The following is a 14,070-nucleotide window of genomic DNA, read 5'->3' as shown; positions in this document are numbered from 1 at the left end:
GAAAAGTATTACTGCCCCTGCTTTGCAGAAACAGATGCTTATGTGCAGGAAAGTGATTCATATCAAGTTTGGAAAAAGGATGTGGCAGGGAATGCTCATTTTTTCAGTGGCTCAATCCTGGTCATCAAACACAGGGTAGAATTACATGGTGTTGAAGAGACATGGGGTCTTTCTCCAGCCCACACGGCAACCCACACACAACTGGACCTGAGAGACAGGAAGCATCTGCAACTCCCATGGCATGAAGATCACCACAAGGAGCATGACAGGGACCAGAGTCATGGTCTCCTCCCTCCCACTTCTTTGATCTGCAGCGCAGATGCACTGGATTAATATTTCTCCCTGATGTGTTGCCTCTGCTTACAAGGAGGTTACTGAAAGAAACACTATGTTCAGGTACAGTCAGATTTTACTGGTCAAGCAGCCTAATGAACTTCTGTGAGTAAAGTCTGAAGGAACTTCCAATTCCATTGGCAACATACCAATTAATTCCTCAATAATTCTATATTGCAAAAAGGAAAAAAAAAAAAGAAAACACCCAAAGAAAAGGAAATTTTAAACATCATTCTTCAAAAAGAACTTGCTAACTCTTGCTAACTTCCTACATCATGAAAACCAAAAGTGACACATCTATTTACTTTGACTAACTTTTTAAAACAGAAATATGGTATCTGAGGTCTCTGTTTCCCTTTCTATGTGTGTTTCTATGTGTGAGGCATGGGCTTGGAAAGCAAATGGCAATGATCAAACCCTGTGAACTCAGTGGCCACCAACAAGGGCACCATTGTCTGCTAGTCACCCCCGCCCCCTGCTGTCCCTTATCCAGCATGCTATTAATACACACTGCAGCAGAAGATGATCAACAAGGAGCACAATGGCACTTACCAGTGACCTGAACAATCACATTGCTGCTGGATTTACATAGGCAGTCAAATGCATTTGACACACCTTAAAGAATTACAGGCAGTCAGCCGGAAGAGCTCTTTCTAAAAACACTCTGAAGATCTTTCTGTCTAATTATGTAGTTGTACACGTTTGAAGACACTGCTGGCTTCAGCCACTAGATAAGTCTCTTCTTAATGGTCCTTAAACATTGGAAAAATCTTTAAAAACAATCAATCTGCTTTTGTCTACATATTTTACTCGACACACTTTACTGGTTCTGCTTGCTTCACTTCTTCACTTTCTGTTGAACTCAGAAATACTCCAGCAAAGGTCTCTAGAAGCACTTTTCTTAAAGCATATTGTATTTTTCGTCATTTAAATATCTAAATGTGGCCATTTTCTTCTTTAGTCCTATTAAAGATATATTCAAGAAAGTAGATGTTCTGCAAACAAATACAGAACAAATATAAAAAGTCCTTACTTTTTCAGGTGGGCACAGAAGGAATGAAAAAAATCATAGATACGGTTTCTTTTAACCTGAAAGGGCAAGAATTGCACTTGATCTGCTGGCAAGGCTCCACCGACACAACCAGTACTCAGGTGACTGGATTAAGACTGCAATGTCTGTTTGATATCTGGGTTTAAATCTTCCCTTCTTGACTCGCGGGTGCAAAAAGGAGTATGTTGGTTCCTGGAGCAGCGTGTGCAAAGTGCAAGACCGATGGCTGTCCTCTGTTACACAAACCATGGGTACGCAATTATGCTCCTGCTAATATTTGCTTCTAACTAAACTGATCAAAGCCACTAATGATATTGGTAGGTAACTATGTGTCCTCTGCAGCCACAGGAACATATCGTCAATGGACACAGAAAATCAGTGGCACTGCTGCCACTGAAGCACATCTACCTGAAGAGCCAAACCAGACTAAAAGGGTCCCCTGTTCCCGTGCTTCTGGTACCTCCACTCATGGAGCTGGGAATATAGCCCTGGTGGTCCCAGAGACTGCATTCACTAAAGCATGTCTACTTCCATCACTGCTTTAATGTATGAACCACTGCGGATCACACCACACCTGGATATTCAAATTAGATGACAGAACCACAGGTACAGTGTTCTACTTAAATCTCTTAGCCAGTAAGAGCCTATCCTCTCATCATAGCTGCAATCCATAGCTCACAAATAAGGCACACGCACAGAACTGTCTAATCAGGGCACGCATTTGTGATGGCATGTAACTCTGAAAGAGTATGTGTCTCTGCAATTAGTGTGGCACATGTAATTATGTAGCAAAACAGACAATTATGCAGTAAAAGCTCTGAGGAAACATTTGCTACTCATTGGAGGAGGCTTTCTTTGCTAGAAATTAGCAACTGAGCATGAAGAAGGGCTCCTGGAATGGCATAGAATCCAGTGAGGAATGCTAGGAGAGGAAAAAATACGATTAAGAACTCACACAATTTTCTTCCTCAACACATTCCGGCAGAATCTGGGGACAGCTTTGTGAGGTCATGGCAATGAGAGTATGCTCCAAGCACTCCTGTAAGAGCAGAGTCAATCTGCTGATTCTAATTACTTTTAGAACAGAACTGAGATAACTAAGGATGAAAGCAGCTGATAAAAAAAAAAACTTTTCAAGACAGCCCAGGCCACAGAGCCTGCTCAGGATAACTGGCTGGGTGTGGGAGAATGGCACCTCAGGATGACGACACCGACACCGTGCATGGGAGGAGGCTTGGAGGAGGAGGGCGGTGGGACACACACAGACCCCCTGCCTCAGCTGTTTGGCAGAAGCAGGCGAGCTTTGGAGGGGACCGCTTTTGCTCCTCAGCGACAAACCCCCCACACCAGCAGCTTTGTATTTGCCGCCTACAGGGAGGAGGCTTTTCAAAGCCTGCACCATTACAAAGACCTGTGAATGGGAAATGGGCTGCATTCAATCCTAACTGTAGTCAGCAATACAGCATTCACAGAGATTCCTTTAAACTGCTCATCTAGACCCAGATTTTCCAGAAGTTGCTGTTACATTTACACAACCTCTGAATGTGCATTCATTTCTGTTTAAGTCAATGCAACGGGGTAATTAGAGTCACTTCTACAATGCTGCTGCACTTTACTAAACCACACTTATTAGCAGCTTAGAAAATTATTAGCATATTTTCTCTTTGGCTGAATTCTTCATCTACAAAAGTGTAAGTGTTTGGGAAATCAATTCTTTTAGAAGGAAAAAAATGTGGGTGTGCTACTAGCAAGACCCAGCAAACCTACTGCCAGTGCCTTCCTTTGTTTGATGCAACACAAAATGCCTACGGAAACAAGGGGGAGGCAATCCTTCTGAGCCACATCAACATTCTTCCGAAGCAACAGTGGTTGTGGTGAGGACGGAGAGGAAAAGAGAAAACAACTGAGAAGTTTTATGGTTTAAGAATCTAAAACAGCTTCCTCATTGCACGATCCTACAATCACTCCAGCCAAGTTTCAGGACAGTTTTTGATATTGTTGGTCTCCTGGCTTCATTTGCATTGTCAACCTTCCATTTCTTCAGCTTTCATCTTCTTTTGAAGATGTCCTGTATTTCATCTGCTTCTCCTCCCACTACCTGGGCACTGAACCAGTGTTTTGTTCAACCCTATCCCCTCTGCTCTTGGATCTGACTCTTGGGCCGACCATACCTCAAGCAGTTTTAGTACTAAAACCACATTTGCATGTGGCTGACTGGCTAATCCATAAGTCCTTGATGATGTCAACCATCTTATCCCTCTCCACCTACTGTCTTGGCCTGCCTCTCTTTGCAAATGAGAAGGAACCAAATGATGGATTTGTTAGGAGGCTGACTCTGGCAAACCTTCAAGAGAGCAGCTGCTTTCATTCATCTCACCCTTTGGTCACCAGTCACCACCTGCGTAACAGATGGAGCCAATCTCAAACACTACAAAGATACAAAAATCAACTGCACATCTGTGCTTCTAGACAGCCCTCTGGTCCAGGGACAAAACTCCTAGCCAACACAGATATTTCTCCATGCTTGCTTGTGACAGCAAGTATGGCTTTAGAGAAGTCATTTTCTGTAGAAGGATGGTAAGACATGGTGTTGCAAATCGTAACCATCAAGAAAAGCCTAGAGTTGTATGAGGTGGTAGCACCCATCCATCACAGCTCATTTTCTCCGCCACACAACAGGTGCTCATACAGGAGCCATCATCCCACCCCATCCCAGATGGGAAAGGCAGCCCAAACCTCTGTGGCAGCTCCCGTCTCACAACGGCTCGTGCGCTTCCTTCATCCCTCCCACGGAAGGCTCTCATGGGGCAGCTGCCACCCCATTCACCTCCAAAAATGTGGTAATCCTCCCTCGTCACTGGAGGGACAAGAATGCACCAGTGGAAGCCTTTGCAGAAAGCAGTCTGAAGACACAGGCCAAAGTCTTTGTGTTTTGGAAATTTTCTGTTGAGGGGAGCTAAGAGAAAGCAGTAGCTAAAAAAAAAAAGGTTCAGAAGATCCCAGAACTGAGGCAAAAACAGGGATATAGATGATGATGCAGAGTTCAAGGAAAGAAAGGGGATTTCTATTGACATTCCCTACAGAAACCATTAATCTTCATTAAAAGAAAATCAAACCCAAATACAAACTCAAAGTGTTGCCTTGTTCCTATGTAAAAAGGTCTCCTTTTTTCACACTGTATTTTATACTGACACCTAAGGGTTTTCAAACTACTATGGAAAGTTTTGTCCGGAAAAATTACAAGTTTTCACTTAATGAAATAAAATTCAAGTTTCAGAGAAAAATAAATCCTCAAATCCTGTAGTCAAATTTTGAATTTAAGATATGTTAAGGCACGTGCTGGCACTACCTTGAATAGTTCCAGTCATAATCCTATTTACACACAAAAAGCAAAACCTGTTCCTCTCAGAGGAATAGGTGCATTACACTGTGCATTACACAGTGTCTTCAATACACAGACCAAAACCATTTCTGGTAACTGAAATGTGTAAGTGTTGAGTGTCACAATGACATTCTCCATAAGCAGCTCTCTATGCTCTTCAGTGACTATTTTGAGGTAGCCAGACAGTACAATTTTTTTTTTATGGAACGCTGGCTTGTCTCCTAAGCTCTTCAGAAATCACAAGGGTACATTCTAAAAATCAATGCAATTTCATACTACTTCCCCCTAAGAAGCAGTGAAGGGCTCTTTTGGAATACAGACAGTAATAAGAGATGTGGTTACTTGGACAGTTTGCTGTGTGGCATTTTCTAAGTGGTCTTCCTATTTTGTTTTCTCATCTGTTTTAGAGAAGAAGTTGTGATTGTATTTGTTCAGGAAACATATGAAAAGCTTTTTCATTGCATCTGAGCCACAGGCTTCAGCTTCCCCATGTGATACACTTTAAAGCTCTTTTATCAAATCAAACTCCAGTCTTCTTTTGCTGCTGTAATAAATTAAAGATGGATAAAACTATTAATACTTTAATGATAAACATATACTATATGGTAGGATGTTTTAATGATGAGCCCATAATCAATTGATACTGTATTTTTCCAAACATGTCTCTATAGCTCCAGTATTTTCTGTGCCCTCAATGAGAAATAGCCTAAGTTTTTCCTGGGTAAGTCAGGATCCAAATTTGGAATAAACCATACTACTTCCCACTAACTTCAAGGTATGTAAATGAGAAGCAGTTTTCTACAGGAAGGAAAACACCTGATCCTGTATGCCAGTTTTTTCCTTTGCTTCCTGTAAATACAGATCTGGTCTCTCTGCGAAGAATTTGCAACCCAAATGACTGGATTCCACCAACTGCTATAGGAGCAAGAAAAACAAGTATCTTCCTTCTTTAATGCTTGTGCAGCTGTTGTAAAAATGCAACAATAAAAGGCTAACTACTTTTTATTAAATATTTTGATTCCTGCAAAGAACTGTAACGGCATGAAGCACCTGTATGGCCAAAGTTACTTATACAGAAATTAGTATTTAGGGACAAAAGGCTGCTAACTTCTGAATAAAAAGAAATATCACTTCTGATAAAGAAAAAACATTGCAGAATTTATCAGAGTTGTGATATGGTTACATAGCTGGTAGAAAGGAAAGCAATATATATTCAAGCGGTGTAGACTTGGATACTACTCTGTGTGGGGCTGGTTAGTTTTGCTATGAAAGCGCCGTTCCATTCTACAGTAATCAAGACGCAAATTTGAAATTACAGGAAGCTGTGATTAAACTTTCCTTCAGAAAGTGCAGCACCTTTTGGTACTTCCAGTCTACACTCCTACCCACACCCCATTTTCTATCAGCCACACATAGGGAGAACCAGGAGCTTCAAAGCACCCAAGAAATCAGTAAATCGGTGATGATTTCAGGTACCAGAACCTGCATTCAAAAGGCCATTCTCTTGTTCTCTACACTGTAATGTAGGTCAGCTTGAAAGCACAACTGAATTAGAGCAGTAAATGCATGCATAAGAATGCTGTTCATCCAGAAAAATGTGTTTTTATCATCACTCTCATCAGTTCAAATCCCACTTGTGATGGTCCTTTCAGTTCCAAAATGATTTCTACCTCAAAAGAAAAATGCAACACCAAGTATTTTTCATATTGCTTCACTCTATTCCGTAGGACAGAATGAGGAGCACTGTACACCCTATGTGCAGGGATGGGAAACAAACCAATGCTGCAGAGGGACAGCACTGGACTCAAGGTCAATACAAACCATGTTTATGTGTTAATCAACCACCCCACCACAGATGGTTAGTACTTTTTAACTTCGTTACGCATTTTTCCTAAGGCTTATTTTTCTGTGGCTTGTCTCTAAAATCTGCCTTTGCTGAAACAAGATTGAATACTTCCAACAGCTGGGATACTTGATTTAAAAAGGTTGTGGTGCCAAGTCACTTAAAATGGTAAATATGATCCACTGAAGCAGCCTCCAATGCTACCTAAGGAAATGCAGTGGTTTGCTGGAGAAATAAAGAGCACTGGATCCAACTATCACATTTACACACAATCAGAAAATTATCCCACAGCCTAGCAGGGAATGTAATGCATGATACAATCCTTAATTTCTTCTTCACAGCTGAAGGTCACAGATGAGGTCCTGTGCCATGAACTGTTGCACTTGCAGAGTCCACTTGGACAGGCTCCCCTTAGCTGCTGATAGTGCATCTGAGCTAAGGGCTCTGTTGTTAGTAGCACTGACACTCAGCCTCTGGTTTGATATTAAGTGAATGAGGAGAAATCCCAGCTGAATAAGAACAAGAAAATGTTCAGCTTAAACAGACTGCCCAATACAGATACTGAGCTGAGCAGAACACGACTTTTGAATGTATGCATAAAAAATCAGTTTCACAAAATGCTGCAGCTGAAATCTGCACAGCACATGTCGAGGATGGAACAATTGCTCTGATAAAGCATGATCTAATCCCAGTGGGGAGGGGAAAGGACGGTAAACTAAGCCTTGCTCTTAATACTCTCTAACCCATCTAGATAATGTCAGCACAAGGAAAGAGTGACCTTTCTGGTCACTTGCACAGAAAAAAAAATGAGGCAAGGGGATTTCCAGAATTCCTTAGTCTTTTCATTAGGTGCAAGGGGGTTCTTGTTCCATCTAAAGAATGGATCTACAACCCTCCTATGTAAATGAGAGATCTAGAGAAAAATAAAGGCATGTTAATCATTTCGGTGCATGAGAAAGGGACCTCCGGAGGAAGGAATTTGGGTTAGGCAGGGGCAGGAGGAAGGTAGTAAACTGAGACAAAAGGCCAGGCAGTTCATTTGCTCTCAGAGCAGATCTTATGGTTGCTAGGAAAACTGGTTTAATAGATGTGAGGAACAGAGATAAACCTGCCATAAACACACAAATAGGCTTTCTGAGATATATTAGTATTACTAAAGTCTTCTGACGATACAGATTCTTTCACTGGCTCATACAATTCTGTAAACCTGTCATAAATGGCAGCCTAAACAGCATTTTCTGAACAAAGATAGATGATCTCTATGCTGGAGCTCCTTCACCCCTTACTTTCAAGGGCAATATAGAAGGAACTGAAATGCTTTAACAGAAGCAACCTCCTACAAACTTTTGCAAATAAAGACTAAGATAATTTTTCTCTTTTTTTATTTCACTTCTTTGCTGCAGAAACACCAACTGATGGAGATCATACTACTTTTAACTATTTCCTAAAGCTTAATAAATATTTGCTGCACTTCTGAAAGGCACGGCTGCTCAATATCTACTGGAGTTTGACAGTCTGGAGTGCTGCCACAGAGGCTATGCTGGGCTAAAGGAGCAAATTGTGCTCAGAAATGTAAGGCTAAACATCTGTTTCTTTGACAGCTAAAGAAGGTTAAGAATTATTATTGATGTTTTGTCTTTATCAAGAGGACTTGTTACAGCTGCTCTCATCCATTAGATTAAGACCCATCACAACAAAATCTCCTTAAATGAAGGTATGCCTACGTAACCGTGCACAGTGCAGTGTGTCTCACTCAATAGTACCCTGCTCTGCCAGGAGCACAAAGAGCAGGACAGTGTTTACTCACTGCAGGCCTTGGGAGGGTTAGAGTCTGAGGGCTCAACCAGTCAGCTGGCTTGAGCACTATGGATTGCTTTCTTCAGTTTTTCAAGTAAATGGAGTTATTTTAAAGTTAGAGACCCCTAACACTCTCTACTAAGAGAGTGCATGTAGTGGCTTAAAAAGGTCCCTGTTTATAATTAGCTTTACCCAAAATGTATTTTAGGCTGTTACCTCCAGACTCAGGCAAAAGCAGATCACTGGAACATTATAAAAAGAAACCTGAAGGAACATGAAGAAAGGATATCTACCCTAGTCTTGGCTCAAAAATCACTTGATTTATGTAAGTGAAGAGGGGGAAAATATGATGGTGATCAAAGGATGTAACTGAAGCCTCTGCCAACAGCTGATTTATACACACAAGTGGGGAAGAGAAGCTGCTTCCAGCAAGAGCCTGGCACACCACCTCCCCTGAGTCATGCTCTCCAATGTGTCACCATGCCCAGAGTTCATCAAGGAACTACCACATAAAAATGCTTTCACTCTAGTCCCTTTTTCCAGAAACACACCACGGATTAAACAACGCTTGGGGTACAAGCGGGAGATTTTACACAAGAGCCAAAACCTTGTAACTCTAATGCACTGCAATTCACAAGGTTCTTCTTCTAAGGGCTTGCATGTAATTTAATTTTCTGGATGGCACACGTAGAAAAATACCCATCCAAAGATGCACACCTGCAAAATGAAACCTGCTATCATTAAACAATGAATCCAACGTAGCCAGGATGATCAGGGGACTTTGCCAAACCACTTCAATAAACATCCCACAAGTAAATAATACTTAACAGAAAAGTTAAAAAGAAAAAAAAAGTTGAAATGACTACAGGGTCTATAGAACAGTTTTGCTAGTAAGAGGCCAAATTCGTATAGTCTGTAAGAAGGAGGATGTTGCTAAATTCTCCACATACCATTGCTGTCCCTAGGCTATAAATGTGACCTACCATGTGAGTGTGGTGTTGTGAACAGTTAGCAGCTTCATCTAAGCTTTGCACATAACACAAACTAAGCATTACAGTCATCTCACTATCTCCTGCAGGAGAGTGTTTCATTGAAAGGGAGACTTGGATAGGATTTTTTTCCTAATTCCTTATTTGGGAAAAAGGCAGTTGAGAAATTCCTGGGAGTAAGACATCTCCTTTCAGCACCTACTACTTCCTGTCCCTCTGCCCCTGCTCCCCTCTCCTCTTCCAAGCAAAAACTCATTACTCCTGCTGAAAAGTCACTGATTAAATGACCTACAGCACATCTGGACTACATTAGGCTATTATTTGATTAAGGCATTCATCACTTGCTCTTTCAGCACGTGGAGAATTAAGATAATGATGGAGGAAAATGGTGTTAACTGAACTGGCTATTCCCACTCAAACTGGTCTGCTTGAAAAGTCCTTCAGATTTCTCAGTTCCTCACTTATAGGTTCTTTTTTACCTAATTACAGGAAAATTAAATAAATAGTGGTTAATTCATTTAATGTTGGCAAGATCATTAAAGCCAATTACGCTGTTACATTAAGGGTTGTATTTCTCAGACAATTTGCTATCTGATAGGAAATGTCTGCTTGGAGGTATTTTAAACAATCATAAAAAGGCTCAGCATTAAACTGCAAGCAGCACCTCACATTTCTGTACAAACAGAAGTTTGACACATTCCAGATCAAATTGCTTTAGAGGAGAGGGGGGCAGAGACAAAAATGGCTTCTCAAAAGAGTATTGTTTACTAGCACATCACACAAGACAAACTCAGTTTTCAGTATTTGAAGTGACTGCATAAAACTTCATCTATGGAGCCTGTGTACAGAAAAACAAAAGCACAAGGTAGAAGGAAAGATCATGTCAACTTGGCTTTCAGATGCTTTCCCCTAAAATATTCTTCCTCATTTCACAGGAGTTAAGGAATGTGCTATCCTGGCACGTGCACTGAGGGTTCATCGGGAATGATGTTGCTGCTAAATGTGACTGCTCATGGTACTATGTTTAATTTCCTTCAGTGTTAAACAACTATAAGATGAAGCTGAACAGACACCCTGAAAGTGTCTTTATGAGCTGAAGTTTGCTATACAGTGTCAAGAAGGATAACACACTCGACGAGTGGGAAACATACCCCTCCACAGCAACTAAAGAAGTCAGCCAGAAGACTCTCTGCAAGTGCTGCCTAAGGAATATACTCACTGCATGTGCTGCGTGGTTTCTCTAGTATCAGATGCACAGGATATACAAAAAGTATCTTTCCTCCTTGGAATCAATATTCTTCTGTATTACATCTATGTAGAAAGTTGCAAATTTCACAAAGCTCTGCCTACTGCTTGCAATGAACAAACTAGCTACAAAGAATTCCACAAATTTGTGGTATGGTAAATACTCCTCCCGATATTGAATGATAAAGGCGCAACGAAGATACATGTCACAGGTGAGAAATCTTAGCTTACCCTTACTCTGTTTCTGTAAACTCTGAAGCAAACTCCAAATATGCTGTTTTCCACAAAGGCCTTCACTCCTTAAGTCACATTCCTTCCCCTACTCATTAGAGGACTGATGTCATAGGTTGAGGGAGGGCTTGCTCAAAAAACAAACAAACAAATAAAAAAACCAAACAAAAAAAAAAAAAAAAAAAAAAAAGAAGAAAAAAGGAAAAACAAGAAAGTAAAAAAAGGAAAAAAGGGAAAAAGAAGAAAGAAGGAAAAAAAGAGGAAGCCCACACCCTCAGCCCACTCACAGAGAGTCTCTTTTAAAGGAAAATTCCCGTTCACTCTACTCATAAGGAGCATGACTTCACTTAACCTGTACGGGAGCCATCTCCTTAGGGATACTTTCAAAAGCACTGTGTTGGCAACAGATCTTAACACATGTTTTCAGCTAACATAAGCAGGGGTTTACTGTTGTAGGTTCATTTTTTTTTGTTTGGTTTTTGGGTATTTTTCTGGAGGGGGAGGGGGTGGCTGCAGGGAGGTCCACTAACCTACAGCACAGCATGTGGCTGGCTTAGTACTAGGAAGGAGGAATCGCATGAAGGGCTGCTGTGAAAGACACAAGTTCCAAGAAGTAACCAGCAGTATTTTTTACCTACAAGGAATAACAAAATGGCTGGACTATATTCTTTCCACAGGAGAGGCTGCAATGTTAATTGAAGTGCTTAGGGCACCTTTGGTAACATGTTTCAGAAGTCTTAGGTCAGAGCAGTGGTGTACAGCCTGTATGAAAAGTACCAGCCAAATGGAAAACAGCTGAATAGAAAGAATGCAAAAAACCCCCATCCAATTTTAGAGAGGAGGGTGACCAGGAAAGAAAGCACAGTGTTTTCTACAGTATAGTACTTGTTTATTACTGCTGCCTCTGGGCTAGTGACATTTGAGTACCCTTGGATTAGGTTTCCTGGAGGCTTAATAGTTAAAGCTAAAAACATGAGCTATGCTGACCAGATATCCCCTGCAATGGGATAACTTTGGGTTAAAATGGCTTGAATTCAGTGTCAGACATGTTGCTATAGATGATACAGTTTAAGGGCTGAAAGCTTACCTGAAGAATAAGATACTGACTTGCTTTCTTACTACTTCTAAGGCATCAGCAAAGGGAAGGCACAGCCATTCTTTACCAGCAATGATGAAAATGAACAGCAGTGACATTTTTGACAGGAGAACCCTTGAAGGCAGTGGTAGCTCACTTCACCAGATGCTCCACCACCTGCCTGAGCCACATTAAATGAGGCAAGTCAGGTCTCTACAGCGTTAAATGGGCAGGTAAGAAACTCTGTCATCTGTTGAATGAATCTATGAAAACAGAATGTAAATAAGGTCTCACTGGAAAAAAAAAGAAAAGGCACTCAACATTCCTGTCCTAAAATAAAACTGAGTGGTTTTGGTGAGCCTAAAGTGACAGAAATACTGTGTGCTTTCATATACTACCTCCTACACTGTCTGCACAAGGAGTAGATATTATAATACATTAGTTATAGATTTCACAATATTAGCTATTTTTATTCCCTTGGATCATCCCAGAATTCTACACTATCAAGAGGGATAGGTGTCCAACAGAAAAATAAAATACTGTATTAAAGTATATGGATTTAAAATGCAATTTCTATATAGCTGCTTATTGATTAAATAAAAATTTTAAGTAACCCTGCTTCACCTGTGGTCACCGAAGAAGAGAAAGGTCAGAAGATACTTATCTTCCATACTCTTCCTGACACCAACTGTCTAAAGCCCCACGAGCCTGGGAGGCCACTGGAGGACAGAGCTGTTACTGGAGCACTACCCAGGTATGCAGGAGATGGAGCTCAAGACCCTTGTTTGATAGAGACTCATGGGAGTTGTCCATTTGACATGCAAATACTCTGTTTTCACTGAAGTCTAAAGGAGTTGCACTTGAAAATATCTTTTTTTTTTTTAATTACCTGTTTCTCATACCAACTAGTTTTGAAAAACAAGAATGACTTGTCCTTAACATATTGGTATGTTTCAAGAATGAACTGGGCTATTAGTAATGATGTGTGTACAGTATAGCAGTGTAGCTTTAGTAGCAAAGGCAGCAGATACACACTGTTAAGCCATCTTTTGCTAGAGCTGGCCTCAGATAAACAAACAAGCTTTTCTCCCCTCAGGAATTCAGACCCACCATTACTGTCAGCTTTAAATAAGTTGGGTTTTTTCTTTTTTTTTTTTCCTGTTGGTTGGTTGTTCGTTTTGGGTTTTTTTCTTAAAGCCTTAGTCTCTCCTGATACAACCTCAAGTTTATTTAAAAAAAAAAGTTACAGTGTTCTTGGTTGAAGCAAAAAGCATGAACAGAAACTTGAAATGGTTGACTGATCAAGAAATAAATAAAAATGCAGACATTTAACTCAAAGTGGTCCAAGAACACTTTAAAATTATTCCTCCTAACTTCCTGAAGTGCAAAGATTATTGACATCTCTGAATTTTAAACCAATACATGACTATAAGCAGTAAGCCCTGGGGGCCTCTGCATCATGCCATACTGAAATGCAGTAAGTGTATGAAGATTGAAATGTAGTGGAGAGACTATATTAGTATCCACCAAACAGTGAGCAAGTATTAATTTCTGGAGACATAAGGAGCAAGATTGTAAAAGATAAGAGTGCTGGCCTCAGTATCTGAGAAAAAAAGGGACCATTATGAAGTGAATTAACTGTTTCAGACCCTAATTTTCCAAATTTGCAGCAGTAATGCACATTAAATGCAAGGATGCTGGGTTTCATGACTAAATCAGTGTATATGGAAAGCTAGTGTAAGGCAGCAACTCCTGTTTTTATTCTGCAGATCTGAGGATCCTTAGGTCTACAGCCAAACTTGTCCATCAGAGTGGCAGGTCATATGCAATTTCAGTGCTGAATAGCCAGAAGACTGCCCTGTCCATGCCACAAGGCCACCTGTAGAGGCAAATGAGATGTGTAAGCTATAGCTCAGCCAGTCAACGAACAAGATGTAGGTTCACAATGTTCTCTGCAAGGGTGTTGTGACTTTGGGAGACCTCCTCTATGAACCTTAAAGATACGTGATGAGATCTGAATCTGAGGCACAGTCTATGCTTTGAGTGTTTCTCAGAGAAGCCATCTCAGATTTTAGCAGCTGGGTGCAACTTGTGGTTACGGTTAAACACAGATTCTTTAAAATG

At 40.7% G+C, this 14,070-nt stretch overlaps 1 protein-coding gene across 7 annotated transcripts in view; it reads right to left on the bottom strand.

Moving 5' to 3' along the window:
* PALM2AKAP2 (PALM2 and AKAP2 fusion) overlaps positions 1-14,070 on the bottom strand; it is a 264,841-nt gene that overhangs the window by 23,817 nt on the left and 226,954 nt on the right. The gene's annotated exons all lie outside the window — the stretch shown is intronic.

Source organism: Pipra filicauda, unplaced genomic scaffold (genome assembly GCF_003945595.2).
Source record: "Pipra filicauda isolate LSUMZ 115617 unplaced genomic scaffold, ASM394559v2 scaffold71_size5581439_pilon, whole genome shotgun sequence".
NCBI classification, from domain to species: domain Eukaryota; kingdom Metazoa; phylum Chordata; class Aves; order Passeriformes; family Pipridae; genus Pipra; species Pipra filicauda.
This window is presented reverse-complemented; position numbering and strand designations above follow the sequence as displayed.